Source organism: Emys orbicularis, chromosome 18, assembly GCF_028017835.1.
Source record: "Emys orbicularis isolate rEmyOrb1 chromosome 18, rEmyOrb1.hap1, whole genome shotgun sequence".
Classification (NCBI taxonomy): Eukaryota; Metazoa; Chordata; order Testudines; family Emydidae; genus Emys; species Emys orbicularis.
In genome coordinates, this window is record NC_088700.1 from 9,381,143 (window position 1) to 9,402,979 (window position 21,837).

Genomic DNA, 21,837 nt, shown 5'->3' on the forward strand with positions numbered 1-21,837 from the left:
GGCCTGATCCTGCTGTCCCTTCCCATTGAGTTAAATAAGACCTTCGGATAGTCCCCATGGCTTCTTCCAAAGGTTACTTTCCACCCCCTCGCCTCACTGGCTTTCCCATATCTCTAGGCAGGCCCCAAAGACACCTGACTGCTCCTGCTTTAAACTGCTTCCTCTGCTTCCCTCCCACCTTCGAGAAGCCACATCCTAGTCATGATGGGCACAGCTGTGTGTAGCGGGGGCGGGGGAAGGGGATATAATGAGGCTGCCCCCCAGCTGGGGAAGCCAGCGTGGAATCCTTTGGGGATCCATCCGGGCTGTTTGTTGTCTGGCTGGGGACACCCCACATTGCCATGAGCCATAGCCGGCGAATGTTAACCTTGAGAATCTGCCATCTTGCCGGCTGCTTGATGGGTGCAGGGGGTGCTCTCACACAAATGCCATGCGGTTTTGATATGTGCATGCAGTACACAAAACTGTCTTTCAGGCTCAGCTATGGAACCACTCTAAACGTAGCCCCATCACAGAATAATAATTCTTACAACAGCCCATGCACATCATGCGGCCCAACCCACCACTTGTTCCCAGGACCCTTCCTAGCGTCTCCCTTGATGAATCTCTCCTGTTTTCCTCCGAGAGGGCTGCGTATGGGAGCGTAGTCTCTAAAGGGTTGAATCAAAGAATGTTTCTCTCAGTTGACTGGAAAGATGAGCAGAAAGCAAAGCCTGGAGAGTTGTTAATTTCACAGATTGCTGCACAGGCATGGCCTGACTCTGGGCGCACCTTCTGCTGCCGGGGATTGAGTCGGCATTCTTGCCAAACTGATTTTCCTCTTAATTCTTCTCCACTTAATAGTCATTTCCCATAACACAGCGAGGCGGAGAAGAGCCCAGCTCAACCCAATCTAGTTGAACCAGAGCAAAACCCGGTGTAGACACTCTTCTATTGCATGAGCTGACGCCTGTATGTTTACCGAGGCGAACTAAACTACTGTACAGCCGCTTTAAATCAGTTTAGGCGCATCCACACACACAGTTGAACTGGTTTAATTAAATTTGTGTAAAATTACACCTTTTGGGTAATTTTGTGAGTCGATAAGGTGTGTGTCTGTGTGTGTGTGAGAGAGAGAGAGAGAAAACACACGTCTCTAGACAGCTGGTTCCAGCAAGGATAAGTTATTAAGCAATAAAGCAGTTATTCTGTTAGCTCAAGTGGTAGAGGCTTTTGCTTTTCTTGTTGAGGTTTCTGAGTTCAGTCCCCTCTGATGACTCATAGCAGGTTCATTACTCAGGCAAACACCTTGCTTTCTCTGGTGAAGCCCAGATACTGGGAGTACCAATGCTGCACAGTGATCTAGCGTGTCCCCCGAAATGCTGGTATTTTGGAGAGCAGCAGGGTGGTACCCACATACAAGCCAGGGCAGGTAGATCTGGGGTGGCCTGTCTCATGTTGTCATGTCTAACAGTTCTCTTTGTACTCGGAATGGAAGAACAAATCTGCGCACTTCTCTTGGACCTAGATCCACACTTTCTGGCCTGCCTAGGTCAGCATGGTGGGATTCAATATTGGGCTAAGGGCGGCATTAAACATTGCTTGTGCACTGAGGTTCCCAAGCGCATTGTGCGAAATCCTTCTCCGCTTTGCAGGAACGGCCTCATCTCTGCACGATGAGTGAGCAATGAGCTCGTCTGTGAAATATCCTTCCCGGCTGGTGAGTAAAAGCAACAGTGCTTTCCACTCCAGTGGCCTCGCCCAATAAAGCTCTTTTGGAAAGGTGCAGGCGCTGTCAGTTCTCCCTGCTGCCCTATCTCAGTCGCATTTTGTTAACCTGCTAGCGACGGCTTCCGCAAGGAATCTTGATCCTGTCCATTAAATATAGGAAACGGCTACACAATTCTGTTCTAGTCGTGGACCAAACCATTCCTGAAAGCTGCTCCAGGATAGGACCTGTTTAAAATGTCCTCGATCCTTTTTCAATGCAGAGCATTCTACTCCAGCAGGAGGCTGGATTCTATTATTATCATGTATATTGCAGTAATGTCTAGGAGCCATAGTCATGGACCAGGAGCCCAATGTGCTAGGCGCTGTACAGACACAGAACAAAAAGACAGTCTCTGCCCCTAATAGCTAGCAGTCTAATTAAGATGCTATTTGGTAAGTCTTCATTTTCTCTAACCGCTATGATCCTATGAGCCTGTGCTGCCGTTTTGCAAGCAGTCAGCAGTTACCGGTAGATTCGGCATGCTGCCTTTTTTGGTTGGTGCAAGTATGTTTCCCCTTCAGCAGATTTTTATGTATAAAAGAGATAAGTGTCTGAGCTAAACCACAGACTGCCCGAAGACCCTCTCCCATGTACAGCTACTGGTATGTCCATCTACCACTTCCTGGAAGATGGCTTTGAATGTCTCTGTCAAAGAAGACTGAGTGTTTCCTAGTGATTTGACCCTAGAAAATTAGAGCCAGACCTTCAGCTGTTGTAAATCAGCATAAATCCACCGTTGGAGCCAGGTCAGTCTACACTAGCTGAGGATCTGGCCCTTAATGTGCAAGCATATTGTTAATGGCATGATTCCTGGCTCCAAGAAGGTGGCCCCCACCTCTGGGGAGTACCTGAGTGCACAGAGGTGGCTGATAGATCTACCTGTGCACACAGCCTACCCATGCTGCAGCTTCTGGTGCCTCTGTCCCTCCTGCTGCCTCCCCATCCTCTACCGGCCGGTGCCAGTGAACACGGTCACAGCAGGGGACTAGAAGCTGCTCTGAATCCCCAGCAGCCAGAGGAAGATGCCCTCCACCCCAAAAACAACCCACAGAAAAGAGACGGGTGGTTGGGAAAGAGAAATGAATGAGGAAGAAGCAGTGTGGGGCCAGGGGAACCCTGCCTGGTGCTGAGGAAAACCCTCCGGTGTCTAGTAAACAAGAGAAACAGTGCAGTGACATTTCAGCGGTGGGAAATATGACCCCTGCATCTCTGCCAGGGTCATTGATGTGCTGAGGAAACACTGCTCCTGCAGGGGGAACCTGCCTTCAAGGTGCTCCATACTTACATACCTGGCTTTCCCCAGGTGTTCAGAGACTACAATGTGAGCGTCTCACTCATCTGGGCCAGTTTGGTCAGCCTCCCCCCCCCCACCCCTTTCAATGTACATGTCTCTGCTGCTCCCCTGGCTAGCTTCTTGGGATCCACACTGAGCTGTAGGACCAGGATGAGGGATGGCCTTGGGGAGAAGGCATTGGATTGGGACTCAGCTGAGCTGGCTTCACTTCCTGTCTGTGTCATAGACTTCCTGTGTGAACCTGGACAAACCCAGGGAGCCAGATTTTCAAGTGAGCTCCTTTGAAAAAAATGGCCACTCATTTGGGTGCTGACACCTTCTGAAACATTAGTGTGCTAATGTGATGCAGCTGAAGAAATGGTTTTTTACCCACAAAAGCTTATGCCCAAATAAATCGGTTAGTCTTTAAGGTGCCACCAGACTCCTTGTTGTTTTTGTGGATACAGACTAACACGGCTACCCCCTGATACTTGATTAGTGGACTAGACTCTCCTATGCCAGCTTCCCTCTAAGAAAAGTGAGAGGTCCCTCTCACCGGCCCTGATAATGTCTTTCTTTTTTGATAACTGAGCACAACCCATCTGTTGTAACAAGCCATAGAGCCTCCCAGTGTGGATGAGATAAAAAACCACAGTGGAGTAGTGCTAGCTTGGTAGCATTCAAAGAAAGCCGGGAAGAATGATTAGAATCAAAGTGATATTATTAATAAGCACATGGTGTCTTTCATGTCTCAGCGTGCTCCAGGAGCATTAACTAACCAAACCACTCATCCCGCTGGAAGGGAGGTCAGTCCGCTTATCCCCATTTGCCACAGGAAGGTCACACTGCTAAAGCCAGTAGCCCAGCTGGAACCCAGGAGTCCTGCCTCTCAGTCTTCTGCTCCAACCACTAAATTGCCTCTCTTCGACATTAAAGCTCCATTTAAAGATAAGAAAACAAATGACCCGACAACCTGAGTTTAGCGGAATGTTCCCTTTTGTTTGCTTTTTACTTGCATTTGCTCCTTAAAGCATTAAGTGTATCCGAGCCACCTTCTCGGTCGGGAAGTAAATAATTTAGCAGCACGAGGCCAGCAGCGGGAGCACCCTCTCTTTCTTCCTTTCTTTTTATTTTTTTTTCAGGGTTGGGGTAAGAGTGTTGAATTCCGTGGTTCACTCGGCACTTGAGTTCGCTCTGTCTCTGCTCTCACGTGAAATTCAGCGCTAGAGAGCTTCCCGCTGCATGGGGTACCTGAAGCTCTCCATTCCCAGCAGCTGCTCTTTTGATCGGGCCCAGCATCAGTTTGGCACAGCCGTTGGGAACTGGCAGCATGAGGCAGTTGGGTTTGCCTGGATGTCTGTAGTACAGACTCCCTGTTTAAAGGGAATTCAAACCTGTAAGATTGATTTAATCAACCAGCCCAACTAGGGGATTAAATTCAGTCCCGTTAAAATGTAGCTTCTTCCTGGGCTTCCAAGCTTTTCTTGTTGGTTTTTTCGTTATGAAAGAAAGAAAGAAAAAGTGCAGAGTGGCTGGCATTTGTTTAGTTCTAGTAACGAGCCCCCCGTGGGAAGAGACTGCTCGTGTTATAAGCATTGTGCTGTCCCAGAGGACTCGGTTTTATTTATCCAGCTGGGACTTGTCTGTTGTGCATTGTGTCAACTATTTTGCCCAACGGTGGCTGTAAATTGAAGTGGGTCCCCTGGCCCCTCCTTAGCTGACCATGTGCTCAGTAAAGGGTGGATCAGCAGGGCTCTGAGGGAGCGAAGCCTAAATACCTTTGAACATGTGGGCTTCAGTGTCCAGCACCTTGTGGCTTCACGCCCTAATTAACAGCCCTCGGCTGTGGCTGCTAGCCTGTTCCACGACACACAGAACTTTGCAGGGGGTGCTGATGGCGTTGATGCAGAGTCCTGTGCAGGAAAGTTGCCACATAGCTTGGGACGTAGGAGCATCCACCCCTGTGTGGATTGTTGGGATCAGTTCCTCAGCTGATGTAAATCAGCGTAGGCACATTGATATACACCAGCTAAGGATCTAGCCCTTTGCCTGGAAGATGAAAGTGCTGCTCTGTTAACTATGCATGGCTCTGAGGACTGTGAGGAAGGGAAACGTGTTTCACTTGGTCTCCTTGTTGCTGGGTGGCCCCAGCAAACTCACTGGTAAAACTGCCTCTTTCCTTCACACCAAGCTGATCCTGCATCTGCTGATTGGGGTAAACCCAGTCGTCGTCAGGAAGACAAGGCAAGAGCAAGATGCTGAAGGGTGTCTGAGGTTAGCATTTGTCATGTTTCTCTATTACACAACCTAGGACAAAGGGGTCCCAATCCTGAACAGAGCTTGAAGGAAAACACCAGCCCTTTTTCTCCGGCCTCATTTCCTGTGCCCTGTGCATAAGAAATGATCGCGATCCCTCTGTACGCAGCCCATGCATGGGTCTGATGGATAGGGCATAACTCATTTGATGCTTTAAAGATGCTAAATATTTGGTATTTCTTTGCTCTAGGGGCAGCTGTGACTTCGGACTGCAGTTTAAAGGTACATTTTCCTCCTCTTTTCTCTCCCTTTCCTTAAAGGTTTTATGTGTTCTTAACTTTGTGTACATTAATTGGAATGCTAATGAACTGCCTGGAGCTCTGATACACAGCAACTGCCTTGCTTTAAACTCTGACTCTTCCGTCTTTATTCATGGCTGCAAACTGTCCTTTCCGATGAATGTATGTGTGGGCTAACGCTTAGTCCCATCTGGATCCTGGGTGTCACTAGAAGTGTTTAGGGACATGGCACGAGGGAGAATCCAGATTTCCAAACCTTGCTCCTTTGTGTAATGAAAGGGATTAGAGTTAATTTGGGGCATCAGTGTTTTGGTGAATCATTCATTCTTGCACTGTTAAGTTTAATTGAATGAGGTTTTACTGTTTTTCGATGCAACCATTAGCCTGGAATGAGGCAATTGATCCAAAGCAGGTGGTGACCCAGTGCTAAGAGCTTTTGGTCTCGAATACAGCATATACTCAAACAAAGGTCAAGAAGAGGCTAACACACAGAGTGCCTCATGAAATAAATTTCTCCAACAAATGAATGTGTAGACTTCCCTCCCCCATGGCTTATGCTGTGTCAGTCTCTGTGCCCCAGGCTTCTGTGGCTCATGTTTTAAAGCAGTGGGGGAGAATGACTGGAGAGATTGAAGGTGTTAGTTCATATTTGATGTGTGTCCATTATGAAAAAGCACGTCATGGAAGCTTTACATGCAGGAAGTGATTATGGATGGTCTTGAGTGGGTCAGGCATGAGAAGAGTTCAGTTGTGATCTCACCGCTCTGGCTGGCTTTTCTGTGGGCCAGGTTCTCAACTGGTGTAAATCAGGCTACTTGAATGGTGTTGTGCTACACAAGCTGGGGATCTGGCCCTCGAGCTTTACTTTTTAGAAGGCAGAAAGTGTGTCTTGGTGGCTAGAGGAAGGGCCTGAGGATCTGGGGCCTGTTCCTGGCTCTGTCACTGATGTGCTGTGTGGCCTGGAGCAAATCACTTAACTTCTCCGTGCCTCAGTTTCTCCAGTTGGGAATAGGGAGCTGTTACTTATCTGAGTCTGATTGCGAGGGATGGAGAGGGCGCTAGACTTAATTTGTGTTCCTGTAATGCTCTGAGATCATTACCTGAAAGCCGCAAAATAACTTTCTTGCTTGCGTGTGTGTACACACGCGCATACACACCAATTTCTCACTTGACTCTCATCACTGAGAGACTGGAAAACAGATTTTGCCTCACCCCGTTTTCAATTCCCTTCCACCCACCCACAGACGCGCACGCTTCTCCATTTCTCTTGGTACCATTTCCTAATTATATGGGATAAGAAGCTCAATTGTCTACAAGGCAGGAGGTAAAATTATCCTTACCAGGCTAAAAAACCGGGCTCCTTAGCTAACCAATTCTCCCTCCCTTCCCCCGAGTGTGCAAGGCTAAAATCTATTAGTACGGAACCCCCCAGACTCTCATCATGTGCAAGTGGAGTTCCTGAGCTGTTCTCCCCAGAAAGCATTGGCAGCACAACAGCAGAATGCCGGCTAGTTAGCTCGAAAGCAGCTGAACTTTGGAGATAAGCAGCCAGAATTTATTTGAAGGGGGGGAAAATACTTTCTTTCAACTTATCCTGAATAGTTTCTCATAAATCCAGGCAAAGAGCAAGGATTCATCCTTCTGCCCATTGCTTCCGGCTGTTTATTTTAAGGCAGTCTCAAGAAGATTGCAAGCTCATCCCTGATTCTGACACACATGCCTTGCTACGGGCGAGCAGGCTGTGAGGCGAATTTGAGAGACGCTGAAGGATGTGAGCTTCCAGACTCAGCCCAACCCCTTGCTATGTGTAGGCAGCGGAGTCAGGGCTGAGAGCTGGAGGTCAGGGAGAGAGGATAAGAGGAAGGGAATCAAAAGGAACCGAGATGACGGTGGTTCCCAAAAATGCCTGTGAAATCGCCAGCTGCTGGTAAATCTCTAATATCACAATCCCTTGGGGTTAAATCAGTGTCCAGGAGAAGCAGCTAAAAGAGGCCTTGGGGTGATGGCTCAGCCTCTGGATCTGCTCAAGCTGCAAGAGGTGCAGGACCTGAGGAGGGCAGGGAGGCAAAGCTGGCTCTATGCCCCACTACTTCAGGGTTCAGCTGGCCGGGGGTCAATTTGCCCCCCCAGAGCAAGTCAGAAGGTACCAGCTAGTAACAGCCCCCAAGGGGCCATAATGCTAGCAGGAGATCGCCAGAGCATAGCAGCACTTCAGCAGGACTTCCTTCCCCAGCAGCCGCCCTGCCATACTCCCCAGGGGCACATCGGGGCCATATGAGGGGCCAGGGACTAGCGATGAACCATCATAATACCAAACAACCCAGACCAGAGGAAACCAATGCCCCAACCTGGGAACCGAAACAATTAGCCAAACAAGCCTTATGAAGTGGCCAAGGCCAAGTGCTGGCTGATCTCCAAGGCCAGGGGCCTTCTAAAGGCTGGGGGTTCTCCGCTCTGAAAGCGGCCAGCCCTGCAGAATGAGTCACTCAGTGTCGGCTTGGGATGGCTCTGGTTATGCATGGCAGTGCCTATAATGCCCAGCAGTGCCTCTGAGGAGCTCGCCTCCCCCTACCTTGTAGAAGGCGAGAGGAGGCCATTTGGATAAGCGGGTCCCAGGTGTCCACGTTAATGGGAGTTGCACTCAGAAGCGAGTGCAGAGCGATAAAGAGGTGACGTTAGGGGCTCACACGTGGGGGGACCGAAATAAATATTCTGGAAGCCACTGGAGCCGTGGCCACATTTGGACCGAGCCTGGTGCTAACAGCACTGTGGCTGAGCTGGTGCTAACTTGGATAGGGGCTTTTCCCTAAAATTCCCTGGGCTGGGCAAGACCCTAGTGGCCCATCCTACTCAAGAGGTCAATAGTTCCATCCTACACCAACCAGAGCTTCCTCTTTGGCCATCTGTCAATTTGTCAGGCGGCAGTAAGAAAACCTACCTGCTGAGGCCGTTGCAAGGCTCAGTAATACCTGTAATACCCTGCAGTGAAAGAAGTTATTTTTAGTGTATCTAGAGTTCAGACAGCTCAGAGCCCTGTCGTGCTAGGCGCTGTACAAACATGCAGTAAATGCCAGTCCCTGCCCCAGCGAGAGTTACTTTAATCATCGCCCTATACGCTGTAGGCTTAACCTCTGAGCTCTGGAGACATGCCAAGACCACTCCACCGATGCCTCTGCAGTGTGTAGTGCCAGCAGCGCCCCTGGATGAAAACCCAGCCTGACACAGAGATAAGATTCAACTTCCAGAGCCATGAAATCAATTCTGTAAGACGTTTGTCCTCGGGACCTTGAGAAAGCAGTATCTCTGCGTTGCTCCATGTACCCCACCAGCAAGAGGCAAAACTGCCTTCATGGAACAAAGAGTTACTTACAGGTAAGTAGGTTTAAACGCTCTTGATGCACTAAATTAGGGATTGGAGTAGGCAGCACTCCTTCCAGCTATAATCAAATGCAACAGAACCGTAAATGTAAATTAAATTTGGAAAGGGGGGGGAGAGGAAACTTGCCATCTGCTTTGCTAAAGATGGGACACACAGAAAAAGCAGGTCTCAGTGCCTGAGGGCCTCTGACATTCACAGCTCACATTCACTGCAAGATTGTGTACTATGCTTGAATGCCCTGATCAAATTTACCTCGGTGCTGATCAGGTTATGTGGAGTCTGAGTCAGGCTGTACATCAGGAAAAGGCAAATTACAAGAGAGCAGAGAGAGAGATGTGACACGTAGGAGAAGCAGCTAACACTGTAGGGCTGGTCCCTGTGGAGAAGGAAGGCTTTATATAGCATGGTGCTTGGCTCTCACACAGGTTTTTCCATCCATTGAAATCAGTGTTTCTATAAAAGAAGGTCAGTATTGTTGTCCCCATTATACAGATGGGGAAACTGAGGCACCGAGAAGCAAAGTGACTTGCCCAAGGTCACACAGTAAGGCAGTGGCACAGCTGGGAATGGAATCCTGTTCTCCTGATTCCCAGTCCAGTGCTCTGAACAACACTGTCTCCCTCTGCCTGTGTGTATATAAAAGCTGACGATGGTTAAGTAGGTGGTTAGGCTGAGACCACTGCCTAACTGTTTCCTTGTGCTCCCATCTGTCTGTATCTACCTGCAGTCTCCCGGCTTATACTTAGAGTGTAAGTGCATTGGGGCAGGGACTTGCCTTTTTGTTCTGTGTTCATACAGTGCCTAGCACAGTGGGGTCCCGGTCCGTGACTGGGGCACCAAGGTACTATCACGATACAAATACTGTAATAACTGTACACTGTGTAATCAGATCTTCATCCAGACAGTGACATGCAGTACTTTTGCTGATATGACATACAGTACTTTTTCAGTAGTGTGTCTCATCACAGACCACGTGAAAATAACATTTTAGGGGACTATTTTATATCATTTCTTTTTATTTCTGGAGATTAGACGCACCTCTGTTACAATGGAACGGCTGACTCTGGCTCTGTGCACTCCCGTCCTGGCAATGAAATCGAGACACGTCACCCCTCTGAGCTTACAGATCTACAGGGGGCTTTGTGAATAAGCAAACTTTCTTTTAAGAAAGTCACGAGTAACAAGTGCAACGAGACCTGGCTGCAAACCAACATACACCTGGCTCTCAGGGTGCTGGGCGGATAAAGAACAGCACATGTATAAGCAGAGACAACAGACACTAGCATCACAGACCAGGGGCGTACATACCACGCCGCTGATTCTGCGGGCTATTGCTTTCTGGAAGGTGTGGCAAGGTGCAGGGCCGAGCACTAGTAAGAAGAAAGGACCAGAAGAGGGGAAGAGCAGAGAAAGGAAGAGACAGACTGGCAGGGCCAAATTTTTGCAGAATAGTCCAATGGCTCATCTAATCTGGGAGCCTGTCTCTCATGCTGGCCAATGCTGCACTCTGATAATTGGAAGGGGCCAAACAGAGAGAGGAGACATTTCTTCCTGCCTCAGCTGGTGATTTGTTTGTGCCCCGGAGCACGAGAATTGACAAACTTTGTGCTAGCGAGGCAGATGCTGTTCTTTGATTTGTTGCTTACTAAGGGCTAGCTTCTGACACCCTGCCTCATCCTGAGCCACGCCTTCCCCCCTCCTTTCAATCTCAGCATTGGGGGGCGGGTGTCAGAATCTGTCCCAAAGAAAATAACCGGCTCCACCCTGCAGGTAAAACTCCCCACTGATTTCCGAGGGACACTTTGTCGGAGTGGAGTAAAGACGTCGGGATGGGATCGAACTGGCCGGTCCCAGTTGTGTCGTGATGCTTTAGTTCTTGCTGTAGAGGAGCGGGAGAGCGAGCTGGCAGAGGTACAGTCTATTATCCTTCTGCTTTGTCTTTTCGCCCTGACGGCCAGGGCCTGATTCTCAGACGCGTTGTGGTCCCTAGACAGCATAAAAGGGCATTGGAGGGATCGTGAATTGCTTGAGATGACTTGCTGCTCCTGTGCGAGTACTGTGAAGACACCGAGGCTTTGATGCGGTAAATGAAGGCTGTCAATTGGCCAGAGTGTAGCAGGAAACGCTGCTGTTGCCTTGCTTTCAAGTCCAGTCTTATGGCGAGGCGTCTTTCCGATGCATCCTAGAGATGATTCTCTTCTCCCCCCCTCCCCCCCCAGCCCTTCTCTTCCTAATCCTCCTGCGGCTTAGCCACATAATGAAATCCTACGTCTCTGTGCATGCTATATTAGGGTTACCATGGATATGGTATCGCAAACACTGGGCTGTGACTTTGTTATATAAACAAGAAAGATTTCCACAAAACACCTAAAATAGCTGAAAATAATAGTAAGAGGCAGAAGTATTCTCCAGGCATATTTGGCTTAAATACATAAAAGCAGGGGAAGGCTGTTTTGCCTCATGGCTAGGGCCCTTGGGGGAAAGTTTTGCATTTGGCTTGAGACCCCGAGTGCAATGAGTTGCTCGTTACCGGTGAAGGGTGTGCATTGAAGGGACGGCCTATCTCCTCATCAGAAAGGCTGAACAGCCTCCTCTCAAAGGAAGGCTGGCCCAGTGGCTGAGGCACTAGCTTAGGATTCAGGACACCTGGGTTCAATTTGTTGCTTTGCCGATGACTCCTTGTGTCTCCACTGCAGTGTTAACTCCTCTCGAGTTAGCTTACCCCGAGTGAGAGCAGCCAGACTGTGAAAGGACTCTCAGGCTGCAGAGTGGTCAGGTGAGCAGCTGACGAACTGGGCTGATGCCAGCTGTAGGCTGTACTTCCTGGTGGCATAGCCAGCCGGACTTAAAACCTCCAGCACACCAGAGTTAACGGGTTTTGTGCCTGTCTGGGACTTGAGTTAACACTTCAGTGAAGGCAGGCTTCTGTCCCTCAGTTCCCAGCTGGAAAATTAGTATAATAGAACTGCCTTCCTTCCCTGCCTTACCTGTGAGGTTAAAGACATTAAAGATGGGGGGCACTCAGGAATAGGGGGCATGTAAGTACCTAGGGCAGATAGACAGAAACCCAGGCTGGTATGGGCACTGAAAGGACAAGTGATAAATCCCTATGTGTTTGAAGAGTGAGGATTATGGGGAGACATCTTCTCTACCTTGGTCTCTTCTAGTCCTGCCATGTTGCTGAAACAGTGGAGTTGCAAATCTGTTGAGAGGGGTTTGTTGGTTGTCATGATGGCTGGAGGGGGGGTTGTTTCTGCACCCACTGGCCTCCTGTGGCCCGCGCATGTTTCTTTTTCTGCCCATCTGTGCACAGACAGCGACTGGAAGACTGGTCCCGGCCGCTCTGTGAAGTGTCATGCAGCACGCCTTCTGTTAGGCCTCGATTCAGCAAAGCATTTACACGTGCTTAATTCCCAGGGCCATCAATGGACTTAAGCATGTACTTAAGTTAATGACCGGCTTAAGTGTTTTGCTGAATCAGGGCCTAAGTGAGAGCCTCTTTCTGCCCTAGGATTGATGCAATAGGGCACGTTAATCTTACAATTCTCTCTCTGTAGGAGGTAGAACTCCTAATGTGCTGACAACACAAACCGTGGGGGAAACGAGCGATGCATTGGCTTGGTGCTGGCCCGCTGCACGGGACTGAATTTCACAGTGTCTGTGTGACTCTATATTCCTCTCCCTGAAGATTTATCAGCAGGAGTGCTAGTAGGGTGATACCCGCCAGTACGCAGTACCGGCAAGAGACTTTTAGCGGGTACGGGGTACCAGAAAGACTTGGGGCTAGCCCCCCTCTCCCAAGGCTCCCAGCTGCCGCCACTACCCCGGGGCTCCAGCAGCGATTTAAAGGGCCAGAGCCCCAGGCCCTTTAAATCGCCACCGGAGCCCTGGGGCTCCCGGCCGCCGCTGCTACCCTGGGGCTCCGGCAGTGATTTAAAGGGCCTGGGGCTCCCAGCTGCTGCTACCGCTACCCTGGCTCTGGCGGCGATTTAAAGGGCCAGGGGCTGCCGGGAGCCCCGGGCCCTTTTAAATTGCCAGGTTCCGGGGAAGCTTCCCCCTGCTGGTATGGTCGGCTGTGTACCGGACCGGATCAGCTTATTTTCACCTCTGTTTGTATATACAAAGGGTGGTATCGGGGGGGATGGAGAGAGTGTGGGGGCCCCAGTCTGGGGGCGAAGCGGGGAGGAGTCATATGGAGGGTCACATGGGGAGGTCACGTGACCCTCCATATGTCCCTCTCATGAGTGCAGTACTGGCAAGAAATGATTTCTACTTGCACCACTGTTTATCAGGTAATGCTCTCTCTGCCTGATGGCCCTAGCAGAGCAGGAGAGGCTGAGGGAAATAACATAGCTGACCTTTCCCATGGAGAATCCTAATGACAAGAAAATAGTCACTTGCAAAAGGCTAATACACGGTACTTATCCTCAATCGCTGAGGACAACGCCTGGGGAAGCTGCTCAATATTGGCCTCACTAATTCATCCCCGTAGAAGCTGGCACTGCCTCATCCCTGCAACAGCTCACAGATCAAACTGCAGCATAATCAAGGCAAGCTTTCAGCCTCTCTGAGGAGGGGGGCGTTCAAAATACATTCCTAGGGCTCTCGCCTTTTTGAGGTCCTTTCAGCTGAGAAAATGAAACAAGCCACAGCAAACGCTCTCCGTGAAAAGCGAGTGTTGTTAAAAGTTATTCTGATGGTCAAAGTGCAGAGAACCCCGTGGGAAGTCGGCAATTCTCCTTTTGTCCCATCAAGTCTCCTTTCTTGCAGCCAGGCTCTGCCTCGCCATGATCCTGGGGCTTGTTTTCCCTCAGCTGCGTGTGGGTGTCGGGATCCCTCTGCCATGCAGATGGGTTTCTTGAAAGCTTTTGATTGCTTTGTCGCAGGCTTGCGCCAGCATCAGGAAGACAACAGTGACATGAACTGAATGAGCCTTTATTGGGCTGAAGTTGGTTCCTTCATTGCTCTTCCTAGAAGTAGGCATAAGACAAAAAGGGATTCTCGCCTCTGCATCTGCACCCATGCATCCCAGCCAGTGGAATCCATGTGCCTGCATGTGCACGCCAGTTGCACGGCATGCCTGTTCCTCGGTTGGAAGTCATGCCTGTGTGCCTCAGAGGGTAGAATTTGAGAATCTGTATTTTCATGTGGCTTCCATCTGCTCGTTGGCAGACAGAAGGGTCCATCCTGTGCTGTGAGGGTGCACAAGAGAGGGGGGAGGCGAGTATAGAGAGCCAGGTTCTTGGCCAGTGCTGTCCCCGCACTGCAATCTCTGCAGGGTAATCAAGAAAGCAATAGTAGCGAGCCCACCTGTTGAGCCTGGCCAGGAACCAGGTCCCCAGTGGGGCCATGCTCTGCAGATCAAGGGGTGTGTCCAGCATCCCGATCCTCTTGCGGTTGCATCAGACTTTGGGGTTAGCAGCGAGAGGTGGCCATTTTGAGCCAAAACCTAACAAGCTGAGCCGGTGAGATTTCAACACCATCAAAATTGAATCGTAATGTGAAGCTCCTTGGCCCACCTCTGATTCTGCCGTACACAGAAGGGACTTCAGCTAATAGAGATCTTGCCACATGTCAAGGGGGGGCAGTAGATTGTTCTGTTGTTACAGATGAGAGTAGCCCAGGATTGGTGATAGGCGAAGCTGGCCTACAACCATCTATGCCTCTGTACTTCTCCATCACAATCCTGCACCAAGCAGAGCTCAGCTGGACCCCAGGATCAAGCCTTGTGACACACCCTGTGTATGGAAAGCACCTCGCACAGTTTGAGCACTATTGCATGTAAATAAATAGTAGTAATAGATATAAACATACAATAGGGACTAAATTACATTCCAGCCCCAATAAAAAAAAATCCTAAAGTGAAGTTGCTTTTCAATAACTAACAACGTCTACACTAGTTATAAGGCAGCTTAACATGATGTCCCCAGCGGATGGTCCATGCAGGATAAATCCATCACTACAGCCTCATTCTGCTACAGAAGAATGAAGGTCTCACTCTGGGGCTATGATCCCTGGACTGAGCGTGATTCCATTTGTCTCCCCATTGCTGATCCCATCCCTGCAATGACCCTTGGTCTCCATTGTAACATGCAGCAGCTTTTCACCTCCCATCCTTCATTGGCTCTCGCTGTGACATGCCAGCCAGGTCAGCTTCCTCACAGTCTTCCTGAAGCCCTTCATCTTGGGACTTTCCCTCATCCACTAGTTTGCTGTCTGGTCTCTCTGCCTGTGAGTCAAAGTCAACAGCTTGCCATGCTTCATTACCTAGGCCGGGTGGAGAATGCCAAACTCTCCGAGAGGAGAGGTCTGCTATAAACACACTAAGTCCAATTTTTGCCTTTCAGTAATTTAATAACATTGTCCTTTGTCTTTCTGTATCATCCTCCATCCCAGAGTCTGCTCCCATTACAGTCAATGACAAAACTTTAATTGATTTCAACAGAAGCAAAATTAACCCACCCAGCTCTTCCTATGTATCTGAAGCCCCTCCGATATCCCAGTCCTGGTTCTCGCTTGAGCAGAGATGGCCATTTGTGCTGGATCGTGCCAAATTATGTGATGATTTTTGTGCTCAGAACCATCAAACTCACTTTGCCACCCAGGCCCCATTGGGAATACCTTCCCTTTCGTCAACATTTTCAGTTGACATGGCGGCTGTGTGAGATCACGTTACAGTTAGTTAGATATGTCATGTTCCCGGCAGAAGCACAAGGAGATGCGTGCAGTCCAACATGCTGTGCCAAGCTCTCAGAATGACAGGGAGGCTTTTAAAGACATGATGTTACTTTAAAGAACTAGCTACCCACCGTGTAACGTTTGAGGCCAGCTTTACCTATGGACCGAGGGCTCCGTTACAGAGTGGACACTTGCATGCCAGGATGAAGACTATTCGCTTTTGAAACCATGTAACTTGTCAGATTCCTTTGATGTTAAGCAGGACCTACCGGGCACTTGAAAAATAGTTTCTAAATTTTTTAATGCCCACAGTGAGACCTTTTTAGAGATACTGCTAATTAGCTTTAGCCCAAGAGATACGGTGATGCAGTGGTTGGGCCACAAGCCTAGGACTACAGACTTCTGCTGGCATAGCTATATTGGTGAGAGATGAAGGGGTGTAATTCTTGATTGACATAGTTGTGCCAGCAAAATCTCTTAGTGTAGACACAGCTATTTGGCAGGCTTAACTGGTGCACGGGCCTTGTTCTGGATCCTCTACACAGGAGCAAATTTTACCATGCATAACAAATGCAATCCCATGCCGTAACAGTGGCTGTTCATTCCTGTCAAAAAGGTCTAGAAGAACTTGTGGACTCGGGTACTGTTTCAAGAGAAAAGTTCTTTTTCTCTATTAGTTTTCTCCCTAGAAATGTTCTTTTTTTTTTTTACCAGCGAGGCCAGCAAAATTTGAGTGTCGTCCACTTGACTAACTGTAGTCAAAAGATGCTGAATAAACACAGTATTTTCATTATCTGAGTTACCATGGAAATGAGCAGAACTGATTTCTGCTTTTGAAGGGCTCAACTTACGACATAGAAATGCATAGGATGGGGCTGATGAAAATGTTTTTTACTTCCACACCACTATTTTTCCTGGTTCATCTTAGAGCTCATGAGTGAATGAGCTAATATATGTCACAGATCTTAAGAGTGGAGGAGCAGTCTTCATACTGAACTTTCTGCATATAGTTGGTCTATGCTGGTCCCTTAACATTGATTTTAACATGGCTATTTATAATGGGCTGGATCCTGAGGGCCTTAGTCAGGTTTTACATAGTTCATACTAAGTCAAAACACTCATTGGCTCAGTTGTGCCTTGGGCTTCAGTATTCAGGTCCATTTACATGAAGGTAAAACTGTGGGGATTTTTTTACGTACCAAAATGTTTTGTCTTTTTAAAATCAGAGCCTGGGATTTAAAATGTTTATTCTATTTGGGGTACCTATATAATGCCATGGTTTTTCAATGGTGAATTCATCATGATAACACCAAGCTCATAATGAATGGATATTTTACAGATACCGACTCCTTATGAAAATCCATCTTTAATTAACGTACCTGGCCACTAAACAACAAGGAGCAATGGTCTCAAGTTGCAGTGGGGGAGGTTTAGGTTGGATATTAGGAAAAACTTTTTCACTAGGAGGGTGGTGAAGCACTGGAATGGGTTACCTAGGGAGGTGGTGGAATCTCCTTCCTTAGAGGTTTTTAAGGTCAGGCTTCACAAAGCCCTGGCTGGGATGATTTAGTTGGGATTAGGTCCTGCTTTGAGCAGGGGGTTGGACTAGATGACCTCCTGAGGTCCCTTCCAACCCTGATATTCTATGATTCTATGATTCTAAATCAAAATCCACTTGATGCTTATACAGACAGGGGTGCATATTGTACTGTAATAATAGGCATGATGTAACCTATATCTATGCACGTGTGTGTGTGTACATGCATGTGTATTATATATATGGACTGTTTACAAAAAGCTGATTCTGTTTTTTCACGTTGGAGTTCTACAAACCAAATCTGAGTCACTGTTGCATCAGGCAAAGCAGAAGACAATACTGGGTGCCCGCTGCTCAAAATTAGCTCTATTTCAGTTCCACTTGTGTTTTGCTCTATCCCAGATAGGCCATCTGTTTGATTTGAGCTGTGTCCAGTGACCAACTGGTGTTGCTGAAAGATGCTTGAATACAGAAGTGGCATAATTATCATCCACCAAGTTACCATGGAAGTGAGGTCTGCAGAGTATTGGAAATAAATATGAAAACTATAAATTGCTTCAATATTCCACTGCAGATGGCAGCATTCAAACTTGGGTTCTTCCTCATTCATACCAATGGTAGATCTCAGATGGACTCGTAGCAATCCAAGGGACACTGGGTCATGGCAGTTGGATCTGAATCTGAGTTTCCCTAATTGTAGCACACTGTGATATGTTTTCTGGAGAAAGGTTGGTCCAGTGGTTATGGTGCAAGCCTGGAACTTGAGACCAGGTTCAATTCCCTTGTCTGCCACAGACTTCCTGTGTGATCTTGGGCAAGTCACTTAACCTTTCTGTGTTTCAGTTCCTCTTCTGTATAATGGAGATAACAGCACTGCCCTACCTCACCAAGGTGTGAGAGAGTAACTACATTAAAGATTGTGAGGCGCTCAGATACTATCATAATGGGGGTTATATAAGTATCTTAGATAGAGCTAATGACTGGAGAGTGGTAAACATTTTCTATAGGAACTTAGTTTTCCAACAAAAAATGTTTTTTAATCTAAAGGGGGAATTTTTTTTTGCAAACAATATTTCTGTTTTCATTGCAAAGTTTCAATGATAAATTTAGCAACAAATTATTTATGTTTTTATTGAACTTCTATTTAAAAAGTCATTTCCCAGCCTGTTCTAACATTCAGTCCTAGATTAATTAAGAAAGGATTTTTATCAGTTTAGAATAAATTCTGAAGTCAGAAGGGACCATTCTGATCATCTAGTATGTCCTCTTGTATAACACGGGCCAGAGAATTTCACCCGATAATTCCTGCCTCCTGTGGTTGAACAGCAGCATATTTTTAATAATGTCATTTCAAGTATTCTTTGGCTGGTGTTGTAGTTTTACTTAGGGGAAGAATTTTGCTAGCCTACCATAATGGCTGGTCAACCCACCCTAGTTAATCTGCCCCAGCTCATGATTCTCTACTCATATATAATGGTTTTACGCTGGTGTACCTCCACTGACTTAAACTTTCCAGTCAAGTTTCCAATCACACAAGCAACCTCAGGCCTGAAGGGATGATCCAGGGTCCTTGCTGGGGGACACTCTTCTTCTAGCTCTACCGTGCTGATGGTGCTTGTGTGATGGATTGTTATGTCTGTAGAAGCCTATATCACATTGACATTGGAGCACCATTTTGAAGGATGTGCAACTGGACTACCTAGAGATGTCAAGGGACGGCTTCTTATAATGCCTGACACCTCCCTGACTTCACACCCCCTGTCGGGAAGAAGCTAGAGGACCATCAAAAGAGCAGTAACTGTGGAATGACTCATTCCTTGTTCTAGTAGGGCAATGCTAAAGAGGTTGGCCAAGCTAAAAGAAATTGGTTTCTCTCCACATAGTCTGCTGAGGGAGACCCCAGCAGGCCAGGAGAACAAAGGAAGAGGTTAGAAGCTGCTGTTAAAAAGACACCTGCTCTCTGAGCTGGGAGGAACATGCTGATCGCTAGACCCCCGGGAAAGTGATGGAGAGCCTGTTGCAGGGGCAGAGAGAGAGAACCTGAAGGCTGAGCAAGAAAAGAGGAGGGTCTGGGGACCCTGAAAGGACTGACCAAAACCCAAAGGCGCTCAGATTGGTGGGGACACTGTAGGGAAGGGTTTTGCTGCAGGGTGGTTTGTGCATGGGGCTATAAGTATCTCTGCTTTCTCTAGGAATGAAGCGTGTGTGTGTGTGTGCGTGCTTAAGAAGTTACTTTGCAAAGCCTTTGACTTCCTTGCTGTGACAGCCATGGGTCTTTGAAGGGTTAAACAATGAACTAGAGTATCCATGCGGGGGATGGAACTCTGGGAAAAGGTGCATTTGAGCAGCTGGTGAGTCTTGGGGAGCTCAGCAGGAGTCTTGGAGCCTAGGGCACCTGGACCATGGGGCTCTCACTTCTGAGAAGGGGTATCAGACAAGGGGTCTGTGCTCCGGGAGTGGATCTGAGATGCCTGACCCATTGCATCAGTGCTGCTCAGACCTGGGCTTTGAAACGCTCAGGGTCCAATATTTGGATCTGAGCACAGCAGCCTGATGAATTTTCAGCAGGACAAGCTCAACCCGATCTCTGATATGGCGTCTGGACTCTGCCCAAATTTAGCTGGCTTGGAAGCACATAGGCTCCAAAGGCTGGGACCTATTGCCCCAGACTGGTGACTGTGCACTAGTGGGGACTCAGACAGGGCTGTAACAGCTTGGTGAACCCAGAACTTGTGGCTGCAGGGATGCTGCTTGAATGTGTGAATGTAGCAATGGCGCTAGATTGTAAATAATCTGTTACTGCTGGTTAGAGGGAAACAGATTAGTATCCAGCTTGTATAATCTGAAACCTGCTGTACAGTAATGCAAAACGGATCTCCTGCCTATTTCCACTCTGTTTATCTCCCGGTCTCGGGGGACATCAGAAACGTTCCAAATGATGAGGGATTTCGATGAAATGTGAAGCCGGCCAGCTGCTTTTGAATGGATCACCTTCTGGGAGATCAAATGGTATCTAGACTGCCAATGTGTGATTTACCAGGCGTTGGTTAAACAGCACTGAGATATTTTAGCACTTTTAGTCTTCAGATATTTAGACTGTATGATCTTTGGGGCAGGGACTGTCTTTTTCGTCTGTGTTTGTACAGCGCCTGGCACAATGGGGTCCTGGTCCATGCCTGAGGCTCCTGGACGCGACCACAGTGCAAATAATTCTAGCACTTTTTTATAAACTGGTTAACTGATCCTCACAGCATCCCTATACAATGGGGTGAGTCTTAATAGCCCAGTGTTACAGGTGGAGACACAGAGAGATGGTGCTTGCTCGAGGCTACCCACGCAATCCCTATCCAAACCAGTGCTATAACCCAGATGGTCCTTGCTACCAGTCCTGTACTCCGCTCACTGGAGAACTGCTTTTATACGTACATTAAAAAAGCAGTTCGGGAAGCAAAGAAGCTGTTTGGTTTTTATACTAGAATAGAACCCTCTAAATCAAAATGAATGGCCCAAACCGAGAACTTTTCCAATATCCGACCCAAGCTGCGATGATAAATGACTCAGCAATGACATTTGACCCACCCAAGTAAAAAAGAGCCAAGATCATATTTTCTTGGCCCGATGTTTCAGTATTCTTTGCACACATTAGCCTGAGTCCAAGCAAACGTCAAATGAAATTGAAAAGTAACCATGCTGTAGTAACTTCAATATAAGCCAATAACATCAATAAAACAAATCACATATGGACTCTTCCAGTACAAATTGGCTATTTCCTGCTTGGTTCTTTCACTTCTTGTCAACAGAAGCGATGGTCTATACTTCAAATCTTTGCACAGGCGTTTGAACTGTGTGCAAAGTGTGCTGAAATTGCCGGCAGTAATTAGTTTATTTAGGGAGTAATTAGTTAAATGCAACTGTTCCCCTCTCTGCAGATTAAAAAGTGAGCTGTAAGTGATACCATCTTAAAAGAGCAGATGTGCTATAAAGAGGACAGGGGCCAATTATTCTCATTAGTCAACGAGGACAGAACGAGAAGTAATGGGCTTAAAACTCCAGCAGGGGAAAAATTAACTTAAATATGAGGAATAACTTTGCAGCTGTAAGAATAGTCCAGGCAATGGAAATTCAAGCTTGCTAAGGAAAAGTCAAGAATTGTCATCAATGGACATACTCAAGACCAAACCCACTCGATTTTCAAGGATAATTGAAACAATCCTGGAGGCTGCTACTGTCCTTCAGTGGGGCGCCTTCCAACTCAAGCACTTGGATGATTTTCAAGCCATCAAGGTGACTTAGCAATTGGTTTTTATGACAAAGATTATGATTAGGCAAGGTTGTCAGTGCCTCCTGAGTAATGCTGAACAGCCTCAGTTCCCAGTGGGAGTTGAAGGCACGGTGCACCTCACAGAAAGATGGTCAGAATCACTGGCCTCCTGGAGTACTTCGGAAAAGCTGCTGTAGATTGTGCTTTCTTACATTGCAATCTTTTTTGGGGGGGGCGCGCAAAGATCACGTGTACTCCTGTTTGCACCACACCTGGCACAGTGGGGCCCCAGTCGTGATCGGGATCTCTGAGTGTACTTCTAATAGAAATACTAAATAATAGCAACTTGAAAGGTTAAGTTTTTGCCTGGATTCTGCTATGCCCGACTACATTTCTTTAGAGCC